The sequence below is a fragment of the Hippoglossus stenolepis genome, chromosome 2 (genome assembly GCF_022539355.2).
Source record: "Hippoglossus stenolepis isolate QCI-W04-F060 chromosome 2, HSTE1.2, whole genome shotgun sequence".
Lineage (NCBI taxonomy): Eukaryota > Metazoa > Chordata > Actinopteri > Pleuronectiformes > Pleuronectidae > Hippoglossus > Hippoglossus stenolepis.
Window position 1 is genome coordinate 10,074,799 of NC_061484.1, and position 22,478 is coordinate 10,097,276.

At 41.1% G+C, this 22,478-nt stretch overlaps 1 pseudogene; it reads left to right on the forward strand.

Moving 5' to 3' along the window:
- The window catches only part of LOC124854558, a 226,801-nt pseudogene that overhangs the window by 24,604 nt on the left and 179,719 nt on the right, over nucleotides 1–22,478 (forward strand).

A 22,478-nucleotide genomic window follows, 5' to 3' on the forward strand; every position in this document is an offset into this window, starting at 1 on the left:
GGTGTCTCTTTGAAGACAAAAGCCATCCATACATCCATCCACTATCTATACCCCTTATCCTTTGAGGGTCACGGGGGGATGCTGGAGCCAATCCCTGCTAACGTTGGGCGAGAGGCAGGGTACACCTTGGATAAATCAGGGGCCAATATACAGAGACAACAACCGTTCACACTCACATTCACACCTACTATCTCCTTAACTTTCGACTGTTGGAGGAAGCCACAGTAACCGAAGAAATCTCACGCAAACACGAGGAGAACATGCAAAAACACGCTCAACACATGCTACTAATGTAGTGCTTTCATCATCCTCCATTGTCTGTTACCTGCAGCCTTTTAGTATCTCACCTCATTAAATTTGGATGAAGATTAAATGTGGTCGTGGAAAGTGGCTCATAGTAAATCTCCAGAAGCTGATGTCTCCGATCGATGCATCCATACACCAACACATGTTCTCAATTAATCAAGTCATCACTTGTGTATTTACTTTGTGCCTATTGTTTATTTCCAGAGAACTGCAGTATGCAGAAGAAGGGCAAGATCAGCAATGATCTGCGCACAGAAAAATCTTGTGAGACTACTCCTACCAGCAAAATAGATTTTGGTAAGATGCACTAAAAATGGTCTGCACTTGAGTTGAGATTTGTTTAAACCTGAACATATTGTGTGTTTGTGTAAGTGAGTGATTGTTAAATAATCAAATAAGTGAGGTAACAATCTGCATCTTGTCTGTCCTCAGTGTACAAAGTGAGACTGGAGAATTTCACAGACGGTTTGTCTACTGACATTTACACAATGAGGATATTGGAAGTGATCAAAGAAGGTGGGTATTTATCTCCTCTGTGAACCATCGGGAATTTAAATCACCTTGTGTTTTATTGAATATATTTCTCCGGCCGTTTTCACAGAAAGTTTGCACCAAGGTCCAAAACCAGGATCATGTCTTTTCTTCATTGTTTGCATTTGATCTGTTGTTTTGGTTTCTGATTTTTTTGTAATGTCCTGTCGCCATCACCTATGTGGGCTGTCTGCCTATACTTCATTTTGATTAGTTTGTAGACAGACCTGCTGTCAGTTCGGCAGGTGGAGAAAATTAATGAAACAGTTGATTTCATTCATTTCGTTGCCACAGTAATATCATTAACGTATTACTAGCAGCATTAAAAACTTCAGGCACGATATTATTGGTACTAGAGACTGCAAGCATTCCTGCAAGCAGCTTGCACTTCTTTGTCTGTCCTCTATTCTTTAATGACATCTCAAGTTTGACAAAAATTTGGTCCATTGGTTCAGACCCTGGTCCGATAACTGCTATTTTGTTTCTGGACTAAACTGAAAAGTCAGATGTGTCCGGACGAAAAAGGGTAGGTGTGAAGAGGTGTAGGTGGCATAGCTACACCTGAACTGAGTGAACTTGCAAAACATGTGCCATCAGAGAAGTTTGCCTTTGTGTTTTTTCCGTGGTGCGTCATGTCTGACGTCACAACCAACACATGAGGTGCTCTCTCATCTTGCTGTCTTACCAAATTAGCGCGTTCACCCGGCTGCCATGTTTTCATCACTGCTGATAAGAGCCTCGTAAAACCAGTGTCTACTGCTGAGTCGTTTGCCCTGGAAGTGAATACAGATTGAATCCATTCCCATTGCAGACAAAAGCCAGACATTAGTGAAAATGTTAAGGTTCTTTTTGACCAGTTGAAGTTCACCCGGCAACAGACGGTTGAAAAGGGGCTCTTTTTTTTTCTGCATTGTTGTTTCTGTAGGCACACAGAGCAATAATTGCCCATTTAAAGAAAGCATATTTATTTAGATTTGTGCAGAGGGGCAGATGAAAAGATTGATTTCTGTTTGCAAAGTAGAAAACTACCCCTAGCAGCAGGCTAACGTAGCTTGCATCGCCAGACAAAAAAACAGTGGGGGTACAGCCCAGCACCTGCATGTAAACCCCCATTAGACCCCCAACATGTCTCACTTTTCATTTATGTTACAAATCTCCTTTAGCTCTCCATTCAATCCTCAAGCATCTTCTCTCATTTATTTCAAATCGCAGGAAGTTTCGATGTGGGTCCTCAGGGGAAAGAACGCACATTCCTGAGTTATCCACACTGCAGGAAGTCTTTAGATCTGTGCAAAGACAGAACGTACCTCATCATGGGCACGTCAAAAGATATTCACAGAGACGAACAACATCAATTGTAAGTTTCTTTGTGTTTAAACAACTGCAGCTCCCATGTTATCTACTGTTTCTGCACTTTTTCGACATCATGTTCCATGATATTTTCACATGTGGTATTTCACTCTGCTCTCCACAGGTACCAGTACGTGCTCGGGGAAAGAACCTGGATCGAGTACTGGCCCAAGGAAGCCGAGTGTCAAGTCGAGGAGCACAGACCAACGTGTTTGGGCTTGGAGGAGATGGTCCAGCAGTACGAGCTCTTTGGATGTCAGCAGTAGCGTAACACGAGAGAAAACGCTTTCCTTTTTAAATCATTTTTATTTTCTGCTGTAAGATGTGAAGGATTTAAACCTTATTACGTGCATTGTGTTGATTAAAATGTAATGGTCTTCATCTCATTGTCAGTGTCTTTTTTCAATCAAACTCTGTAATCTGCTGTGATGTGGAATTTAAGACAACTCACACACTATGGATCAATTAATATTTGCAGCAGTAATAACAGACAGTTTTACTGTAACTGAAATGCTGTGCTTCTACTGGCTAAATTGGTTAACAAGAAAATCTGGTCCAACAAATACTGTGAATAAAAATGCAATGGGAATGTGATGCAGCAGCCTCTCATAAAATTCAAATGAACATTAAATTAGGTGATTCAATTGTTGGACAAGTATTAAGGTGGCGTGTTGAAGGTGAGTCTGTGTTGATGGCATCCTAAGCATATGTGGTTCCTCTAATCAAAACGTTTTGTTTCCTTACTATCTCCATAACATTATTAATCTGTCACAAGTGACAGCGTGAGATCGGCTTTGGATTTCTGGACACAGAGAACTTACAAAATAGACTCCACAGTTTGTGGAGAAATGTACGGTAATAGAGGATACACAACGACCACAGCGCGACGCCACTGGCGCAGGACGGCGGAATGCGGCAGGTCCTGCTGCACCCGTCTGACCGCCGCCTCCTCGTCCTCCTCCGCCGCTCAGGTGTGAGTGCGCTGCGGCTCCAGCTGCTGCCCTGAGCCGACAGGTGGAGGAGGGACGGAGCTTCTGCCGCCTTCCCGACGCTCACACACACTTTACTTCCAGCTCTGATCGTGGACTGCGTGTTTTATTTGTTTATCTTTTCCTGCGGGAAACGTCTGATGAAGTCGCGGTTATCGCTGGCGTGGAGTGTCCTACCCACGTGCTCCTGCAGCAGTCGACCCTTTGATTCAAAGGCAAGATGCTTCCGGTTGACTGGATGAACCTCATGCTCCAGCGGGCATGGGGTCGCCTGTCGTGCGGCATGGCTGAAACCAGTTCCCCTCACCTGCTCCTCCCACCTGCCTGTGCGCTTGCAAATGAGCCAAGTCGCTACGGTCCGCCTGCGCCAATCAGAAAACTGGTGAATATCTACGTTGGCCGAGAGAGTCAACCACTGCAAACTGAAAAACACGCAAAAACAGAAAACATCTTCATCAGTCACAAAAAGTGATGAACCCGGCTGAAGTTCCATCACCACTGAAGAGCAGCAGATCGAAGACCGTCACAAAGATTGAACTGCAGCCACGTTCATCACCCTGAAACATTTCTGGTGTCGTTTTCGCCATTTGCAGCGTGTTTTCTCATTTGCATGTGTTTTCTTCATTTGCAGTGCATTGAGCTCTTCCACCACCGTACTTATTCCGTCCTCTCTCCTCATATTCTTTGCTATGACTTTTAGTACATTTTCTCGTATTTATTTTTATATTAATTCAGAGCTTACTGCAGAGAATATGTGGCTTGGAGAATGCTGATCAATTCCACCAATCAGACATCAAGGAAAGCTTGGGTTGAAAATGATCAGAGAAAGAGGTCTGTGCTGAGTTCAGCTTGTCAGCTGAGCTATATCTGCTCTGTAAGTGGTTGATACTAATCAAACAAACTGTGCTCATGGCCAAATAGCGCGCGTTGGGATGTGCAAGAACAAAGACACACTGAATCAGCAATCTCAGAAGAACTATATGACTGAAGTTTCTAATCAAATGAAAAAAAGCATTTTTTAATGTCTCATTTAAAAACTGTCCAAGGCTAAAGCAGACTAGCTTCTGCAATAAAGTGTTTATTTGTGAGCATGTTTAGTAATCAGTCGGACCTGTTGTTGACCAGTATTGATTCTCTTATGTTTATCTTTCTCTTCACAAATGTGATAACCTCTATTCTCCTCCATCAAGCTGCTGGGAAATTGTAATTGTGTTTGTTGACATGTGTTCAGAGCTCCGAAGGGGCTGGTGAGTCGGTCTGAGGTGAACTAAGTAGAGGAGTGGGAGGTGAGAATATAATAAGGAGGAGCAGCAGTGCAACAGCTCCACATTGTCAGCAGAACAGTAATCAGGCAGGAGGATGAGACTCCACTGTGGCTGCTGGCCTCGCTGGCCTTTGGCTCTGTCACCTCGACTGCTGATGGATCTCCACTGTGAGTAGATCTGTCTTTGTTACCTCTGGCCAGGGAGTTTGCGTTTTAACTCTGTCCATTTGTTTTTCATATAACGCAAACATATTACTGATGGATTTCCACAAAACTTTGTAGAACAATTGTGCCATGGGCAAACGGAACCCATTCACTTTAGAGGGGATCTGCAGACACAGGGCAATCCAACCAGAACGCCCTTTTTCTCTTACATTAAGAGATATGACGTTTTTAACTAATAGTAATAATAATAATAATAATAATAATAATAAATCTCTTATTTGCATAGCGCTTTGAAGGAACTCGGATAAAAACGTATCATCATTATATACATTGAAGACAGCCCTGGCAGGTGAGTTTGAATAGCTGTTTGAAAGGGACAGGTCGGTGCAGCCTGATAAATTAGGGAGTTCCACAGGGAGGGGCAGCTATTTAGGAGGTTCTGTCACCCCAAGTCTAATGCTTGGTCCTCTGTGGTATGGAGAGGGTTTCAGAAGTGAACGAAATTGTCTACACTTAATGTGAAGCGATGTTGTCCAGCTGAGTTTTCACTAGTCAAGGTAATGTTGTCTTTTAAATCATGTCAGTAAGGCTGGATTTTGTCCTGAGTTTCAAAGACAAGAACAGACAAAGCAAACAAAGTCCAGAGACATGATGAAATATTTAACTTGTAATTTAGATAAATAAAAGCTTTAGCATGACTTCCGAGACACTGTTTGGTGCCTGAAAAGCAAACAACAAAACTAGGAATAGCACTCAGTGGCGACACTGCTGCCAAGGTCCAAAAGTTCACATCAACATTACATTACATTTCCATCACATATCATTTAGCCGACGTTTTATCCAAAGCAATGTACAATAAGTGCATTCCAACCATGAGAACAAACCCAGAACAGCAAGAACCAATGTAAGTACTATTAGCTTCAAAAAGCTAAATTGACAAAGTGCCATCTATGCCATATAAGTGCAACTAAACTTACTTTTTGTATTATATATATATATGTAAATACCAGAGTTGAGGATTAGACGTTATTAGACGTTATTTTCTAAACAAGGTGTAGTCGGAAGAGATGTGTCTAGCCTGCTCTTTGTTCTGATGTCATTGGGGAGCCTGCTCACCATTTAGAGCCAGGACAGCAAACAGTCATGATTTTGTTGAGTGCCCAGCCTGCAGTGCGGGAGCAGCAACATTATGTATGCAGAGTGGAGTGGACGGGGTTGGGTGTAAGGTTTAACCATGTCCAGGATGTAGACTGGGCCCGATCCGTCGCAGCAGGCACGGCACAGATATTTTGTGGGCAGGTGCTCAAACCAAAAAAAAAACGGCACCCATCACCACAAAATTATTTATGAAATAAAAAAATAATAATAATAAATAAATAAAACACAGTAGGATATTTTCAACTTATATTTATTTTTGTTAACAAACTAACTCAAATTATCAAATTGAATAAATAAATGAATAACAGGCAAAACAGACAAAACAAGGCCATATTGTATTACCAAATAATATTAAATAATCAAAAGATATTCTAACTTAAAACTTATCAAAACTCTGCTCTGAATAAATTAAAGGATCTTCACAGGAGCATCCTCCTGGTGCCATCTCTGGAAGATTTTTGCATACTTCACTGTGATTTATTTCAATGTCTTGCTCAATGGCAAGCAGAGAAGGTCAGTCTTTTCCCAGAGACTCCTGAGCCTGTTCTTTATTATCTTCAGTTTTGAAAAGGATCTTTCCACTGAAGCTGTCACTGGCAGTGTTGCATAGATCCTTACCATCTTCACAAATGTTGAAAGATGAGCTGGCCAGTGTTCCCTCTCCACAATGGCAAGGATTTCTGCAGGTTCTTCTTTGAGGGAAAGCTGGAGTGAAACACCTTAGCTCTGCCTCAGCTGGTCCTCATTTTCCCTTGTAGTCGCAAAGAACATGGACAGCTTCTCTGCCTCTGGGCTGGGGTGTTTATTCAGTTGGCACACACTCGTTAGAGAGTGGAAGGACTGTATGATTGTGCCAGTTGACTTCCAGTGGAGCCCCCTGGAATCTCCTGTTGAGCTCCGCAGTCAAGGTATCAATAAATGTGTAGTACACATTCGACTCTGTAGTATGACTCACAGAGTCAATCTCATCACTCACTTGCGATGCAGTTGTGCTGTGTTGGAAACCATCAGGCACTCTGCTCTCCTGGACCAGGCACAACAGTAGGTAACAGCCTGCTTGAGAGCCTCTGCCTTCTCTGACACACCTTGAATATCCGGCAAATTTCTCCTCAGACTTCAATGCTTGCATTGTGTGAATTACACCATCAATTAGCTTGTAGGCTGTGAGGGTCCAGGCTTCTTTTGGCAGAGCGTTGATGCAAGAGCAGTACTAAAATGCTGGGGTGGTGATTTACGTAGAGGATGAATGCGAAGTTAATCGCATTTTTGTACATTTTTGCATCCCCTGAAGCCAGGTCAGGTGGATTTCTTTCAGCATCTCATTGAGGAGCATCATTATAGCTTCCAGATTTCTCTGAAGGGCCTTCAGTGCTTGTTCCCTGCAAGCCCAACGAGCCCGACAGCCTCTTGAGCTCCACAATGTCCTCTGATGCAGTGACTGCTGCAATCTAATCAAAGCAGCATGGCGCTTGAGGAGCCACTGCAAAGGCATACAGCTTCTCCACAAGGTTGAAGAAGGTCACAAAGTGCTTATTTGACTTTGAGCTCCACCAGGACCAAGTTCAGGCAGTGTGCTTTGCAGTGCACATAGAGGGCCTTCTACATGTGCGTATTCTGGCTTGAAGACCTTTGTACATGCCACTCATGTTGGCAGCTCCATCGTAGCCCTGGCCACATGTTTTTCAGCTCCAGACCATTCTTCTGTAGAAGGGACTACAGCATTCTCCAGCCCTGGCCCAGCTGTTGTATCAATAATGTTGCAAACTTCGATAAATCTCTCCTTTATTTGCTTTTGATGTAGATATCGCACTACAAATGACACTCACCCTTGTGGGAAAACATCGGTGGTCCTACTCCAAGAGGAATAGAGTACATTTCAGCTTCTGGATTTCTCTTGATCTCCTCCTGATGTAAGTACCCAGTGCTGTGATCAGGTCATTTTGGTTCTGTTTGACAGCAGTGACTGCAAATTCTTTTCTGGTGACTTTCACTCTTCCAATATTTTCTGTATGCATCTTCAGCACACTGTCATAGCGGAAAATGATTCACTGGTGTTCCAGAAAGCTACCACGGTTGTTACTGTTACCTCATTATCACCTCGGAATGCTAGTCCCTGCCTTGCGAGATACACTGTAGATCTATTGACCTGGTCAGTATCTCTGTTTGTCTGCCTCTCTCGCCTTTCTGGCTTCACTCCTTTACATCTGATACATCAAATGAAGTCTGAGGCCTTTTTTTTAATGTCCACTCACCATGTTTAACATGACCTCTGTGATGAGTGCTGCTTGATTTTTCAAGAGCAGGCTCCACTTTCTGATCCCATTTCTCCACTCCTTTCTGGCTTACATTCATCTTCAGTAGAAAAGCGACAACTGAAACAATGCATTGAATCAGAACTTGGGGAATACTCCAGCCACATTTCCAGAAACCAATGCTTGGAATGACCGTCTCTTCAGCATTTTTGGGAAAAACATTTGCTTGACAGGGCCTACACTGCACATAGCAATGTAGCTCTCATTGCACCTGATGTGAAATGCTTCAATATGGGACGGATCTGTAGGATATGGCATGGTGGCTATTTTTGAAATTTATCCTCACTTTCATCAACAGCTCTTTCCACACACTTGTTGTGATGTAAAGGGAGCTGCTGTCATCACCCCTCTTCTTGACTCATCTCTCAGGCAACACTGTTTCGTTGCTGCCCCTGAACATAACTCAGTCCTACACTCTGTCTGTCCTTCCTCATCTGTGATGGGGTAGGGTTACTGATTCTCCCTCATTTGTTTTAGATTTTAGTTACAGCCTGATCCAAGATAAAAGAGAGCTGCTACCCTGAGCTGCTTGCTGCAGTTCCCCTGTCCTCTGCTTTTGGAGTCTCTCTCTTTTCTTGGCATTATGCTGCAAATTTTGTAAGTGAGATAAATCAATGTTGTGTATAATAATCAAGAATGACTTATAATCTCTATAAAGCTGACAACACAGTACACACATTTTTTTACTGTTTTCTGACAGAGTTATTTACAAGCAGTATTACTTAATAATTTACCACAATATACCTCACTCAGACTGTCATGTAGCTTTAACTTAAGACCTACCTTCATTTCAATAATTACGATTTTAAATGAAACAAAACTAGTGAACTTGTCTAATTTGTAGAACAGTAAAACTGCCTTTAAATTCCTCTGCCTGCCTGTCTGCCTGTCTGCCTGTCTGTCTGTCTATCTGTCTGTCTGTCTGTCTGTCTGTCTGCCAGATCTCGCTCCTCTCTCTCTTCATTAAACATGACAAACGTCAGTAAACAGCTGGATGGCATGAAATCAATGGATTTCGTGAGTTTTTTGTTTGTTTATTTTAGGAAACGCTGACCAGTTGGCATTTAATGTTTTCAGCAGCGCTAATGTTGTGGTTAATTTATCACCAAACAACGTCAAAATTGCACAACACCGCCATTACTCGTTTGTCTGATGCTGCGGGTCAAAGAAGAAGTAGGCTGCAGCCGCTTACCTGGCCCCCACTGCATGAGCACTGGAGTGAGGAGGAGGGGAGGAGGGAGGGGCGCGGCGGGGCTTGTGAGCGTCAAGGAGCATGTCGGGCGAAATTTCACAAGAACTCAAATAAATGCCCCATCAGATATCAAACACATTTGGGGGAATTGATGACAGTAGAGAGTAATTTTTATTCTTAAATATTGATGAATGAAGAAAAATTGTGCTCCAGCAGAAGGGGGCACACTTTTCTCATCCAGGGTAAAAGGCAGGTGCTTGAGCACCACTAGGGTCTATCTGTGCACATGCCTGGTTCGCAGCATGGTAATGCAAGTACTAGTGTCTAGAACGGAGGCTAAGTAGTCAGCACATTCATAGACATCATAGGTGTGAGTTATCAAAGAAATCAGAGCGGAGACTGTTTTAAAACATTTCTATTCACTTAGCTGAATCATTAACCTCATTGGACCTATAGTCTATGAAGCAGCTATTTTAATATTTATATAATCATTATGAATTATAATGTAACTAATTCAAAACTTGGGGCATATCAATGCATTTTCAGGAATTTATATGTATATATATTTTAATCTACTCATTAAATAACTAATATTTTTACTCGATCATAGACGACATGCCAAATTTAAATCCTGCTTTCAGTGAGCCAAGTGATAGCTCATCTTGGCCCGTGAGTAAACACAGCAGAACATAGTCAAATCCAAATAGTACAGCAAGCTGTAAAACAGCCGGAGTAGCTAATATGCTTATTTGTCAGACTAAGAAAGGAGTTCGTTTGGTGGTGGACCTTGTCCTCTTTTTTTTATGTTTTCCAAATGTACAAGATTTGCCTAAATATACCAAAACAATAGGTTCCTTGGAAACATGCCATGCCCAGGTAAATGTAACTGAATGTGGACCCATAGTGGCCTATATGGTAAATGGTGACTATGGCCTCAACACTACAATACAAGTTCAGGTCACCTTGGTTGACTTGGCAGTATTGTTACTGGCTTAATTGTGGCTCAGATCTAGCAAACAGGAGCAGATCGTCTAATTGGCATTATTCCATCCGTAGGTGGGCTAGATTACACTGTGGTGTGTTTCACAAATATAAAAAAAAAAAAAAAAAAAAAAAAAAAAAATTTGTTTGTTCTGTATGAGCAATAATATGGTAAAGAGACACAGTATGTTTTTTATCTTTGTCTTTCCTCCTGCTCTGTAGGGAAGGTGATGTCTGCCTCAACTTGCTCCGTGTAGGAACGGCAGAAAATGTCTTTGTGGGAGTGTCAAGACTGCGAAGGAGTGACATCAGGTCGAACTGCGTGAAGAACCATCCAACCAAGAACAAAGGCTGGCAACCACATCTGTGACGCTTACCAGCGCAAAACACTTCCAGGCACTGGGACAAATAAGGGTATGTGAAACACTGTTGCTGTGACTTGGCGTCATTTTCTAACATGAACTCCGAGAGAAATGCTCCTCGCACATGTTCGTCCTGCTCCTCAGTCACACTCATTTCTCTACATGTTGCCATCAGATCCCTGCTGAGATTTTAGCAGCAATGACGCCAACTCCTGAAGCAGCACGCCTACCTACAAGCTCAGTTCCCGACCGCCCGCTGGAGAAAGTCACCAGGTCCTTCCAGTCTGGCCTACATCTTCATCCAGACTGACAAGACCCTCTACACTCCCAAACAGTAAAGGTCAGTTCAATACGACTTCAGCACTGAGGAACCCACCCATATCTCTGCAAGTAGCCATCATTTGTTCTTTTTTATGAATGACTGCACTGTAAAATAAACCCTATCTCTCTTCCTGTCAGTTCATTTCAGAATGTTGCAGTGACGCCCGCATGGAGCCGGTGGAGAGGACGCAGGAAATCTGGTTAAGCCCATTGCCATTGAGTTTGTGGTATTGCATTTTAACTTTGCATTTTACAAAACAAAAAGTTATAATTAGAATCAGCTCAATGGCACATCATTTCAGCTTTCACCATCATCTCCAACAAATTCTTAGATTAAAATTTTTTTAAATCTAAGAATTTAGATTTACGCTTCAAGGACTTGTTGTTACAGCCATTCCATCACCATTGTACAAGTAAAGAAACATTGTTGAAATAGTGTTAGACTTCACTATAAGTGGCAGGGTTCAGTGTTAATGGTTGTCCAATGACTTTTTATTTTTAGACTCCTGACGGAATGCTTACCTCTGGATCCAGTCTCTCTGAAATCAGGGATCCACTTGGAGATTTCCAACTCGGGGCTGAAATTGTCAGGTTAGTATTTAATTAAATCAAATTAGATTAAACTATTTAGGCAGCCGTCAGCTTGTTAATCTTTATTAACAACCTGACGACTTTAGTCTATTGACTGACAGAAATAACAGAACAGTGACAGATCATGATTTATTCGAGAGTCAACCTGGGTACTTTAAATGCAGTTTTCTCATTTTCCCACATTTTATTTCCACTCTTATGCTGTGTGTGTGTGTGTGTGTGTGTGTGTGTATGCATGCATGCAGCCCTGACTTTTGGTGTTGGGGCAGTTCCACAGCAACCTACAGAGTTTTCTGCAGAGTTCGAGGTCAAAGAATATGTGAGTCCCTTTTACCAAGCGTTATTTACTAAAAAACCTAAAAGCATTCATTAATTCTTTTATCACAATAAACTTACTTGATATAATACATTTTTCATTTTTTAAAGGAGTTTTGAGGTGAACCATTTTTTGGAGCTCCTCTTCATATGTGGATAGTCCGGATCTCACCATCAACATCAAGCGTATGTGAAGGTTCTGTTTTGTGGCTCTACAGAAAAGAGTTGTCATTAGTGAATTGATTGAATTAGAGATGTGTTGGAGCTTTTGGTTGATTTAGTCTGTTGTCATTGTTCAGTGGTGGATCTAGGATTTTTCTAAATCAGGGCCAAAGGGAACACAATTTACATGAGGGACCAATTAAATATCCAACATCAATGCATCCAGTAAGTGCACATTTTAGCGTTCCTTATTTACTGTTGGCTCACATAGCTTTAAGCAAAGCCACTTATCATTGAATATACTAGCTTCTTGTTCAACTACATTGTGTCTTTCAAAAGCTTAGAAACAAAGCCTAAATTTTTTATTTTTGTAAGTATTGCAGCATTGACCTTTTTTCATTATTATTATATATATTTTTATTTCTTAAAAAAAGAGACCACTTACAGGACATATCACCAGGCCCAATCAATACTCCCTGGATCTGCCCCTAGTCATTGTTTATTTGCTTTTTTATTTTCTTAGTATACTCTTAATATTATCATTTTCTTTTATTTGTGTATTGAAGAGTTTATTGGATTGTTTCTTTATTTTTGTAGTTTGTTTCGAGAGCATTGAAAAGGCTTATATAAATCTGATGTATTATTATTATTATTATTATTATTAATGTCACATTTTGATGATCCTAATTTTAACAGTCCAGTTTTTCTTCTTTTTTTTGTGGTAGTATGAAATTCATTCGATTTGAAATAATAAATTCTCAGACTGGAGCGTTTTTGAGTCTTTATAATAGTAAGCTCTGCAGAGGTTACACAACAAGCACGTGGTGCTTAAAATGGAACTGGCCGCAAGCTCACAAAAGCCAGAACTTATACAAACAGGCGTTTCATAAAACATAATATGAAAAAAGACATGAAAGACATGAGATCATCTGTGTCTGTCCGTACGCTGTAGCAGCCTGAAGAATCATCACCAAATAAGGGCATACACCCTGTTTATCAAGGTCATGCAGTGAGACACCGCCTAAATAAGGGTTCCATCCTTAGTCAGGTAGACAGTGTCACAGCAGTTAGACACCTGGTCAGGGGGATTTTCCACTACAGTGGGTATAAACCTTTGCTTCTGGCTTTTAGGTATCTGTTTGGTGAAGAGGATAAAGTAATATACATAATCGTGGTATTTGGGGTTCAGCAGGATGATCAGAAGAACAGCTTCCCCAGCTCTCTTCAGAGAATATTGGTGAGCACATACTATAATTCTGTCTGTCAATTTGCCAGTTGTACGTACTGCATTGTCACATTTCTATCTGCAGATATTAAATATTCATGATGTTCAGAATGAAGCCACTGAACAGTACCTCCAACTGTTTGCTTAATGTTCCTGTACTGTGCTACTATACTGTTTAATTGTTTTTTTTGTGTGTTATGGTCATGATTAGGATCGAGGAATGGTAATGGGCAGGTCCAACTGAAGACAGCACACGATTGTACACAGACCTCCAGGACATCAACAAACCGGGTGGGAGTTCACATTTGCATCCGCCAGTGCTGAGAGAAAGTGCAAGAAAGACAAAACTGTGAGTTGTTACTTTGCATGTCTGATTATGTGGTGGATTCAACAGCCCAAGGACTTATTCAATGTCATTGACAAATATGCACGCTATGAGCGAAAATATAAACTTCATATAGGATATGTGCATCAGAAATGACCATTTTCATATATCAGTTTAGGAATGTGAACAAATGTAATGAGCCTGTGGGTGGGTGTGCGTTTGTGCTTCTGGAACAGGTGGTGAGATGGTGGAGGGAGTTGAGAGGTATCCAGATTGTCACATCACCCTACACCATCCACTTCAAGAGAACTTCAAATCTTTCAAACCGGAATGAGCTTCAATGTTATGTGTAAAGCCTGACGATTTTTACACTTATAAATGACATGACGAATATATTTCTATGATGCAAATATGAAACAAATTAGGTCTCATAGAGGGCAAGCAGTAATTCAAGCATTTCATATCATGTGTTTATTTATTTGCTGGAGACAGTGCTCATTAATCCACAGACAAAATACTGTAAAAAAGTTTGTTAGAATAGTTAATTTTATCTTATCAGCTTAGTTTAGCAACCTGAAATAAAATAAAATTACCTATGTTATATAATTAAAATATCTATGGATAATATATATGCATTATAAATATTATCTGAACTGACTCAAAAAAAAACATGATCAAAACACTAATCCAATTTCAATGTTTGAAGTTTTGCTTAAAGGACATATATGCAAATTCCACTTTGTTAGTGCTTCACACGTTAATGTGGGCATCTGGCATGTCTACCAACCTAAAATCCCCAAAAAACACTGCTTGTTATAGTTCCTCTAAGTCAGAAACGTCATGCTTGAGCGAATTACTGAGCTTCCTGGGTTTTGTGTCGCAACAAGGCACTGGAAGTCTCCTACATGGTCTTACCCACCTCGACCACCCCCGTCCCCCCACACTCAGCCACATGCCGGTTTACACTGAGGCAGCGAGGCTGCGAGGCAGCGCAGCGCTGCTCCTGGCCTTGCAGCCGCTTCGGCTGTTCACACGGACGTAGATTTCTCCGCAACACGCTGGTCAGCCCCATAGACTGTATATATAAGGCCAGCCCACATTCTGCTTTCTCCGCTTGCTGTTGAACAAACAAGTTTGGGCCGGGGTAAATGATGGTCTTCATAGCCCCCTCTCTTTCTCTCTCTCTGTCTGTCTACAGAAGTTGTAATGGATGGGCAAGAGGGGGACATTTAATTATATGATTGGGAAAAATTAAAACCTAGGACAACAGAAGGGGGAACACAGCATGGGATTCATATTTGATAATTTATATCATATAAATACAATTTATATCAAGTTAAAATCATGGGGGGAGAGGGGGGAGGGGGGAGCTGGCCTATTAGCATTTAAAGGAACAGGCACTCAAAACAGGTCACTCTGTGGAGGGCTGTTTTATACAGGGTAAAAAGGGTGCTGCTGTTTTAAATGATCCTTGTGGCATTTGACCAAAGTATGTTGTATACATTTCATTAAGGAACCATCAACTTGTAAAATGGGCATACAATGTCCCTTTAAATTATTCACGTGTTTATTTGTAATATATTGTAAGGTGTCTGTCAAGGTGCAGTGAAATCAAATGTATAGTCATTAATATTGTATTATTATATTATTATTTCTGTTGTTATTCTAAGTTTAGATGTAAAGGTTAGATAATTATTACTCAATTCAACAGGTTAACTATTCCAATCCCACATAGCAAAATTGTTTTGGCCCACACTGTCCCACTGTCATCCAGCCCACATACTGTGTGGAATGATGGTGCAATTTGAGCAGTCCGCTCCTGTTTGCCAGATCTGAGGGTCTCTAATTAGTTTTGTGCTATTTGTGCAATATTCACCATTGCTCTGTTCTGTCTATTGTTGCACAGTACATACACTGCATACAACAGGATGTAATAGAGTTTGTTTGCCCTTAATAAGATGTGATTAACTATATGCTTTTGATACAGGTAATATTTCTCGCTTGTTTAGCTGTTTGTTTCCTGATGTGATTGAAGTCACAAATCCATGAAACTCCGGCACAAGTGCAAGTAGTGAATCCAGGTGAGGTGGAGGGCAGAACCGCAGCCAATGGCTATGCAAAGCTTACAGTCAACACAGTGGCCGGAGTTTCAAGATCAATGATCAATGGGCACTGAAGTTTCTTGATTTTCATTTTTGCTCTTTATACTATTACAGTTCGCTTGCAACAGAAGAAACTCTGCATCAGAGCACATTTTTGATTTTCTTTGCAATTGATTACAATTTATTACTATCATCCAACTCTGCAGCTCTGTGCAGGTTTCAGATATATTTGGTTTGTTGATTTGGTTCTGTTACTGCTGTCTTAGATTTCTTGTAACAATCAAATAATGCAGCTTAAGTAAGCAAGAACGGATCATAAAGTCCCCCTCTGGTGAAAATCAAGTTAAAAAAATGTTAACACGTCCCCTTTTGCCTTTTATATACCATTACCTTTTATCTGTGCACATGACAGATAAGAACCTAATTCCCATTTGATACAAGAACATTTTTATAAAGTAAGTGTCAGCTGCATGGCGGAGTATTTCCACCTTTACACTGCAGTTAAGAAATGCCAGTGTAAGAAAAGAATAGATTTATGTTTTTGTGAAGTTCTACCTTTAGCCTCAGTATCCCTCAAGTTTGGCCTGTATCATTGATTACAAAGCCAAAACACTTCATGACGCCAAGGTGCACAATCAGTGCTGTCCCTACCACTAACACCTGCTAACTTCTACTGGTAGTTGCAACCTAAATTGTGCAGAAGATCTTCAAACGCATACGGGTTATTCAAAACCATGTCCTATATTCTTAAAAACAACAACTATGTTGTATTATGCCTGGTGTTCACACCATTTCAGAATTTTAGAGCTCTAAACTGAGAAGTTTGGAAACACTGCTGACCCCATTTTAACTCCAGCAGTGTTTTAGTCCTAAACGAGCAGAAACAGAGATGTTTGGAAACAGGCGCCTATCACATGACTCCTATTCCAGAAGAAAAACAACTATATTAGCCTTGACCTCCAGTGTAGAACGCATCATGGATAATCAATTACAAGTGTTGTTAAATTCTGCATTGTACAATGATACAATCAACATGTGAAGGAAACAATTGATTCCTAGAGCACCCTAGTCCACTGCATGTGCATGCCAAGTGAACGTGGTCATAATTTTCTTACGTGTTATTATGATGGGAATTAAACCTGAAACGAGCCAAAGTACTACGTTGATAGAGATCATGTTAGTAAACATAGTAGTATGGATAAAAGCCTCAGTAGCTGGAAAAGGCCTTCCACCGCAGAGGTCATATTAGCATATTCACCTCGATCCCAGTCATGTGACTTAGGGAAGGAAGGTGAGTGTTACATTTAAGCCATTTTAAGGTGATATGAGGATTTTTTTAAGACAAACTTTGAATAACAATAATAAGATACAGTTGATTTTGAGGAACAAAGAGTTTTAAGGATATAATAAACTGCTGGAGTAGGATCAATGTTTGTCACCACAGGATGAGATCGACGGTGCAGAGCTTCTTTATATGTATTTTTATAACCATGTGTGTCTCTAATTGAAGGCCAAGACCAACGATCCTCGTATTTCACTTGAGAGATAAGCAAATGCCAGCATGGTAGCTGTCCAATACAACAATAAAAGCCAAAACTACATCCACATAGGTAAGTCTAATACTTCAGATGATAGGACAAGGCTGTATGATAGTACTGTATGTGCCATGAACTATTCAGTGTCTCGCATTCATTGCAAAATATCATTTTTGTAGGTGTGATACAGCAGAGCTGGAATTAGGGAAACAATCTGAACGCTAACCTCATTCTAAAAAAGCAGCTGCATCAAGATGCGACATCACATACCCAGGTGAGAGAGATGTTTTTCTGCTCATGCTCAGACCTATGTAAAGTATAAACTCCAGTTTTAAGTACTTATGTGTGAATCTGTGCCCTCAGATCTGAGCAGGGGTCAGCTGGATCAAACATGGCCGTTACAGGACAAGAGGCCAAGTGTTGATTTCTGAATATTGAAATCACCAAAGACATGCTGCCATCATTCCGCATCATAGCCTATTATCATCTAACTGACAATGAGGTGGTGTCAGACTCCGTGTGGGTGGATGTCAAGGACACCTGCATGGGTTCAGGTAAGACTCACGTCACTGATTTACAGAGTTAAATCCACTACGAGAAGAAACAAGACAAGCAGAAAGTGAAAAACTGGTTCTGTACTTTTTTGGGATATATTTCTATGTGTTTTTCTAATGCACAAACTGCTCTGCCTCCTTTATTCATCGCCTTCCTTCATGTTTAGCTTGAAGCTGGAATTCGAGTCCTGCCAAGTGCCCTACGAGCCTCGCAGCATGTTTGATCTAAAGGTCACCGAGATCCAGAGGCCACGGTGGGACTGGTAGCAGTGGACAAAGGCGTTCACGTTCAATAACAAGCACCGCCACCCAGAAAAAGGCAATTTCTTTATTCTATCACATTGTGTGGAAATATTTCAAAAGGTGGTTAATTTGAACAACACAAAAAAGCTCCTTTTAAGTTCTCAGTATAGGTTAATGCCAGACATGAACTCCAGTTTGCCTTTCATACTGAATGAATGATGCAGGAGGAGATTCTCTGGCTTAGATTAGAATGCAGAACAGCAGAAATTCCTGAAGTTGTTTTCATGGGAGGGGCATGTTACAGATGGAACATTCATCCGTCTGCAGAGATCTCGTATTTGTCTACAGCAATAACGGCTGGTGGCATCGGCCTTATCACCAAAGTTTCTTGAGATCTTCATCTGTGTCTTCTATGTGTGTGGCACTGCTTTTCACCTTGAGATATTTGTTTTTTCCCTTTGCATCTGTCACGTGTTAGAAGGGTAATCAAAACGCCCATTCGCTTGCCGGTGAACCTTCAGAGGATCTCTCCAGTCCAGTCTCTTACTTACACATTTGCGCTTCTCACATACAGCCGCTACTTGAGAAGGCTGTAAATATCTCGTAGTCAGTCCATGTGTGTAAGCATCTCAGTTTGGAGGGTCACAATTGCTCCGCCAAAGCCCAATATATGATAGTCTAGTAATTATAGTACCAATACAAATGAGAAAAAAGAAAGTATATTTATTGTCATTAATAGAAAAGTAAAAAAATTACCAGATGGGCCTTAATCCACATTTAATGCAAAAGAATAACAATTTCTGCTCATGACCGCTCCTCCAACAAGTTTGGTGGAAATTGGTTCAGTGGTTTTGCGTGATGTTGCTGACAAAAATATCCACCAACAAACAAACCAATAGACACACAGGTAAAACATAACCTCCTTGGTGGAGGGCTAATACATGTATAGTGATGAATATCCAGTATACTGTAGTTATCTGTCAAAGGTTGATGTCTTTATAAATACATCTTTCTTCTGGTGATTCAGAACTTGATTTATTTCAATTCCGCAACTTTGTTCTGTGTGTAAATGACTTCCACTGTTCAGGTGTGACATTGTAAATACAGGCTGCACACCCGGCGGAGGAAGGACAGCATGAGTGTGTTCTACGATGCCGGCCTGCTGTCTGGAGTCCAGCACTGCCTCTGGGACTCCCTACAGAACAGTGACAGATTTTCTCATTTGTTTTCCCTTCTCACATTAGACTGATTTCATCCAACCGTCAAGATCAAAGTCAAACTGTATCCTCCGTCACATACTCTGTTTAACATTTGTCTGTGTTGCATTTCCAGAGAGGAAATGTCCTGTCCTCACCAGGAGGAAACGATCTCCCACTATAATGCACGTCAATACACTAGCTTACAAGAACTTACAACTCTTAAACTATCTAGTCCACATGACTATTTGAATTTTGAATAAAAGTGAACGGGCTGCAATGTGATAAGACTGACTTGACTAGTTTATGTATCTGTTTCTAATTTGTCTTAATTTAAAAATGCTTTATTCCAAACAGCTCCCATTTCATTTGTACTTCATCCCTTCTCACCTCTTGTCTCTCTCCTCAACCTCTTTCCAGTGAGTCATTGCGACAACAGAACTGCAGCGTGAGCTGTTTGATGTTATGAGGAGACCCCCTGTCATACACCTGTCAGACGCGCAGTGAGTACATCTCGGACGGTGCATCCTGTGCTGAGGCTTTCCCACTGCACAGAGGTGGGAGAACCCATGAGACGCAGATGAAGCAGATCAGCTCAACTTGGCCCGTAGTAAGAGATGGGTGATGATGGGAAGGGGGGAAAGAGGGCTGGGTAATATCAATGCACAGACAAGAGATTGTACATAAAGATGACGACACGTCTCCGCTTTCTCCCACTATTTAGAAATTCAACCAAATGTCCAATACAATGCCATCTTGCACTTTGGAATCAGAGTCTGAGCAGTAGCGATTATCAGGGGTAGAGCCACGTTACCAACCAATCCTACTAATCAACATGAAAAGAAGAATGTATTATTTATCCAGAAAAAATTACAACTTGTGATGCACTAGTGCATAAGAACTACCTAAAATGAGAAACAATGGGTCTTATTTGACGTGTAGTTAGTTTGATCCATGTTATGCTGTCAAACCTTTGACAGACCTGGCTGTGCCTTCTACGCTTGTACACAGATTTTCATCCAGAGATATTTGTATTCTTTAGTTTTCTTCATTTTTGCATCTGTCGTTTAAGAAATGTCACTCAATACAAAAAGCAGCTCTAGAGACCAGATTTATCCCTGTGATACTGCAGCCAGCCACCAGGTGGCGACCGAGACCGTCACTTTTGTGTCCATTTTTATATAAGATCTTGTATTGGGATTTATGGTTGCAGACAATCAAAGTGGTAACCTTCCTTGTTAATGACTCTCCAGGTGAGGAGGACACAATCATGACATGGGACAGCAATGAAATGTTTCTGCACCAAGTTCCTTGAGAGCGGGCTGGTCAGAAATCAAACTGCCTCTTGCCCACACAAAACACTGAACTGGTGAGGCAATGTTAAAGTTATAATGGCTAAATGTGATACCATAAAATGGTGCCTTTTCGCATTCAATAACGGTTATCAAATAAAATATAAAGACACATTTTTTATTATTAATATTAAATAACAATCTTAACTACTGTTACCTGGGGCACCACCCTTCAAAGGAAGGGAAACATACACAATTAACATTAAGTCTCATGAAGGTTCTAAATACAAATTTGGAACTCTGATTAACAATTAAATTAATAACTATAACCAAAATTACCATAGATAGTTAAGTTGAAGGATATGGAGTTCTTGACAGTGAGAGGTTGGCAAAATTCACTTACAGTAAATATTATCAGAAAAAACATTTGTTAAAGGAAAACACGACATGAACATAATAAAAGTATAAAACACAAATTACTGACGGGACTATTTAAACAAAGACAGGTATGGTGAGTATGCATGTGTGTGTGTCTGTGTGAGCTGCTGAGTTGCACTATGGCTGGCCAAAGAGATAACACCCTTTCCCCCTATGTGCTTCAAAATGGCGGCTGGCCACTTGAAGAAAACACCCTTCCCCTATTGGAATCTTTACGACATGTAGCAGGGTCAGAGCTTAATTAGGTGAAGGAATATAATAAATGTGTAAAGCAATTAGACAAAGTTATTAGATTGATGCAACAAAGACTGTGAAGAGCATAACAGACTATAACATTATCAATAACTTGTAACCAAAATATCACAACACCACAAATCAAACTTGAAATATCTAGAATCGAATAACAGTCTTGTTTCATTTTAGTATAATTATTAAGCCTGTTGTGCTACCTGGCCCAAAGGGAGAGTTGCTGTGCAGTCTGCAGTTCTGTGAAGTCGTCTCGCGGTTTCTGTCTCCGGCCTTAGTGATTCTGTTGAGCTGTGAACAGCATGGCTGAAGCGGCTATGACATCGAGCCGCTGCTTGAAGGGTTGGTAGAGCTTGAGGCTCTCTTGGTGAGATGAGCTGGAAGCTGCACCTTTGCACTCCTCCTCGAAGAGTTGGATGGGAAGAGAAGATGAGCTGGAGAAGAGGCCTACAGCCTTCCGTGGAAGGATTGTAGGAAGAGGGCAGGAAGAGACAGAAGAGAGAAGAGGGGGAGAATAGCCTTATATTGGCCCGGTGACTCCTCACAGGTCATGGGGTCCAGAGGACTGGGCTGGGATGAAACTGTGGTCCCTGGGGGTCACAATCTCAGTGACGCTGATGCCCCTGGGAGACGAGTCCTGGAGGAATACGCGGCTTCGAGGCTGATCATCACGGATACCCTAAGTGTTGTCTCATAAAAACAGGTCCAACAGCAACCAAAATACATAAAAATAATACTTTGTTCATGACACCACCAATTGGAAAACCTCTCTGAGTCCTTTACCTTTTTTTTTTGATTCAGACCTCACACATCTTATGGCTGGTTTCTGCAAGACTCAACTACAACCCGGCAGTTCACTGGCATCAGTCTTCAAGAACCCACGGTGAGGACTCGTGAATTTTTTGTCATACCACGATCATCTTAAATCTCTCTCATCCCCCCTATTTCTTTCTTCTCTCTCTGTTTCACCACTTCTTATCCTTCTCATCGTTAAGGAATCTGCATTGGCGAACCATTGGTGCATTGTCTGAAGCCATCTTCTGCTACCGAGATTCAGACTGCCCTACTCTGCTGTCCGTGGAGAGCAGCTGGAAGTTAAGGCGCATCCTCCACAACTACAGCCCTAACAAGATCATGGTAAGTCTGATGCCGATGCTTGTTGTTTCAGGATGGAGCCAATAGAGACGATGATCATTTTTCACTGATGTCAAAGAGCAAAAGACATTTAAGGATTGTTTTCTGGCTTGTGGTATTTTGTGGGATCTAAAAAGTCTAAGAAAGTCTAAAATTATGAATTTTTAGGCTGTAGTTTTAAATGTGGTA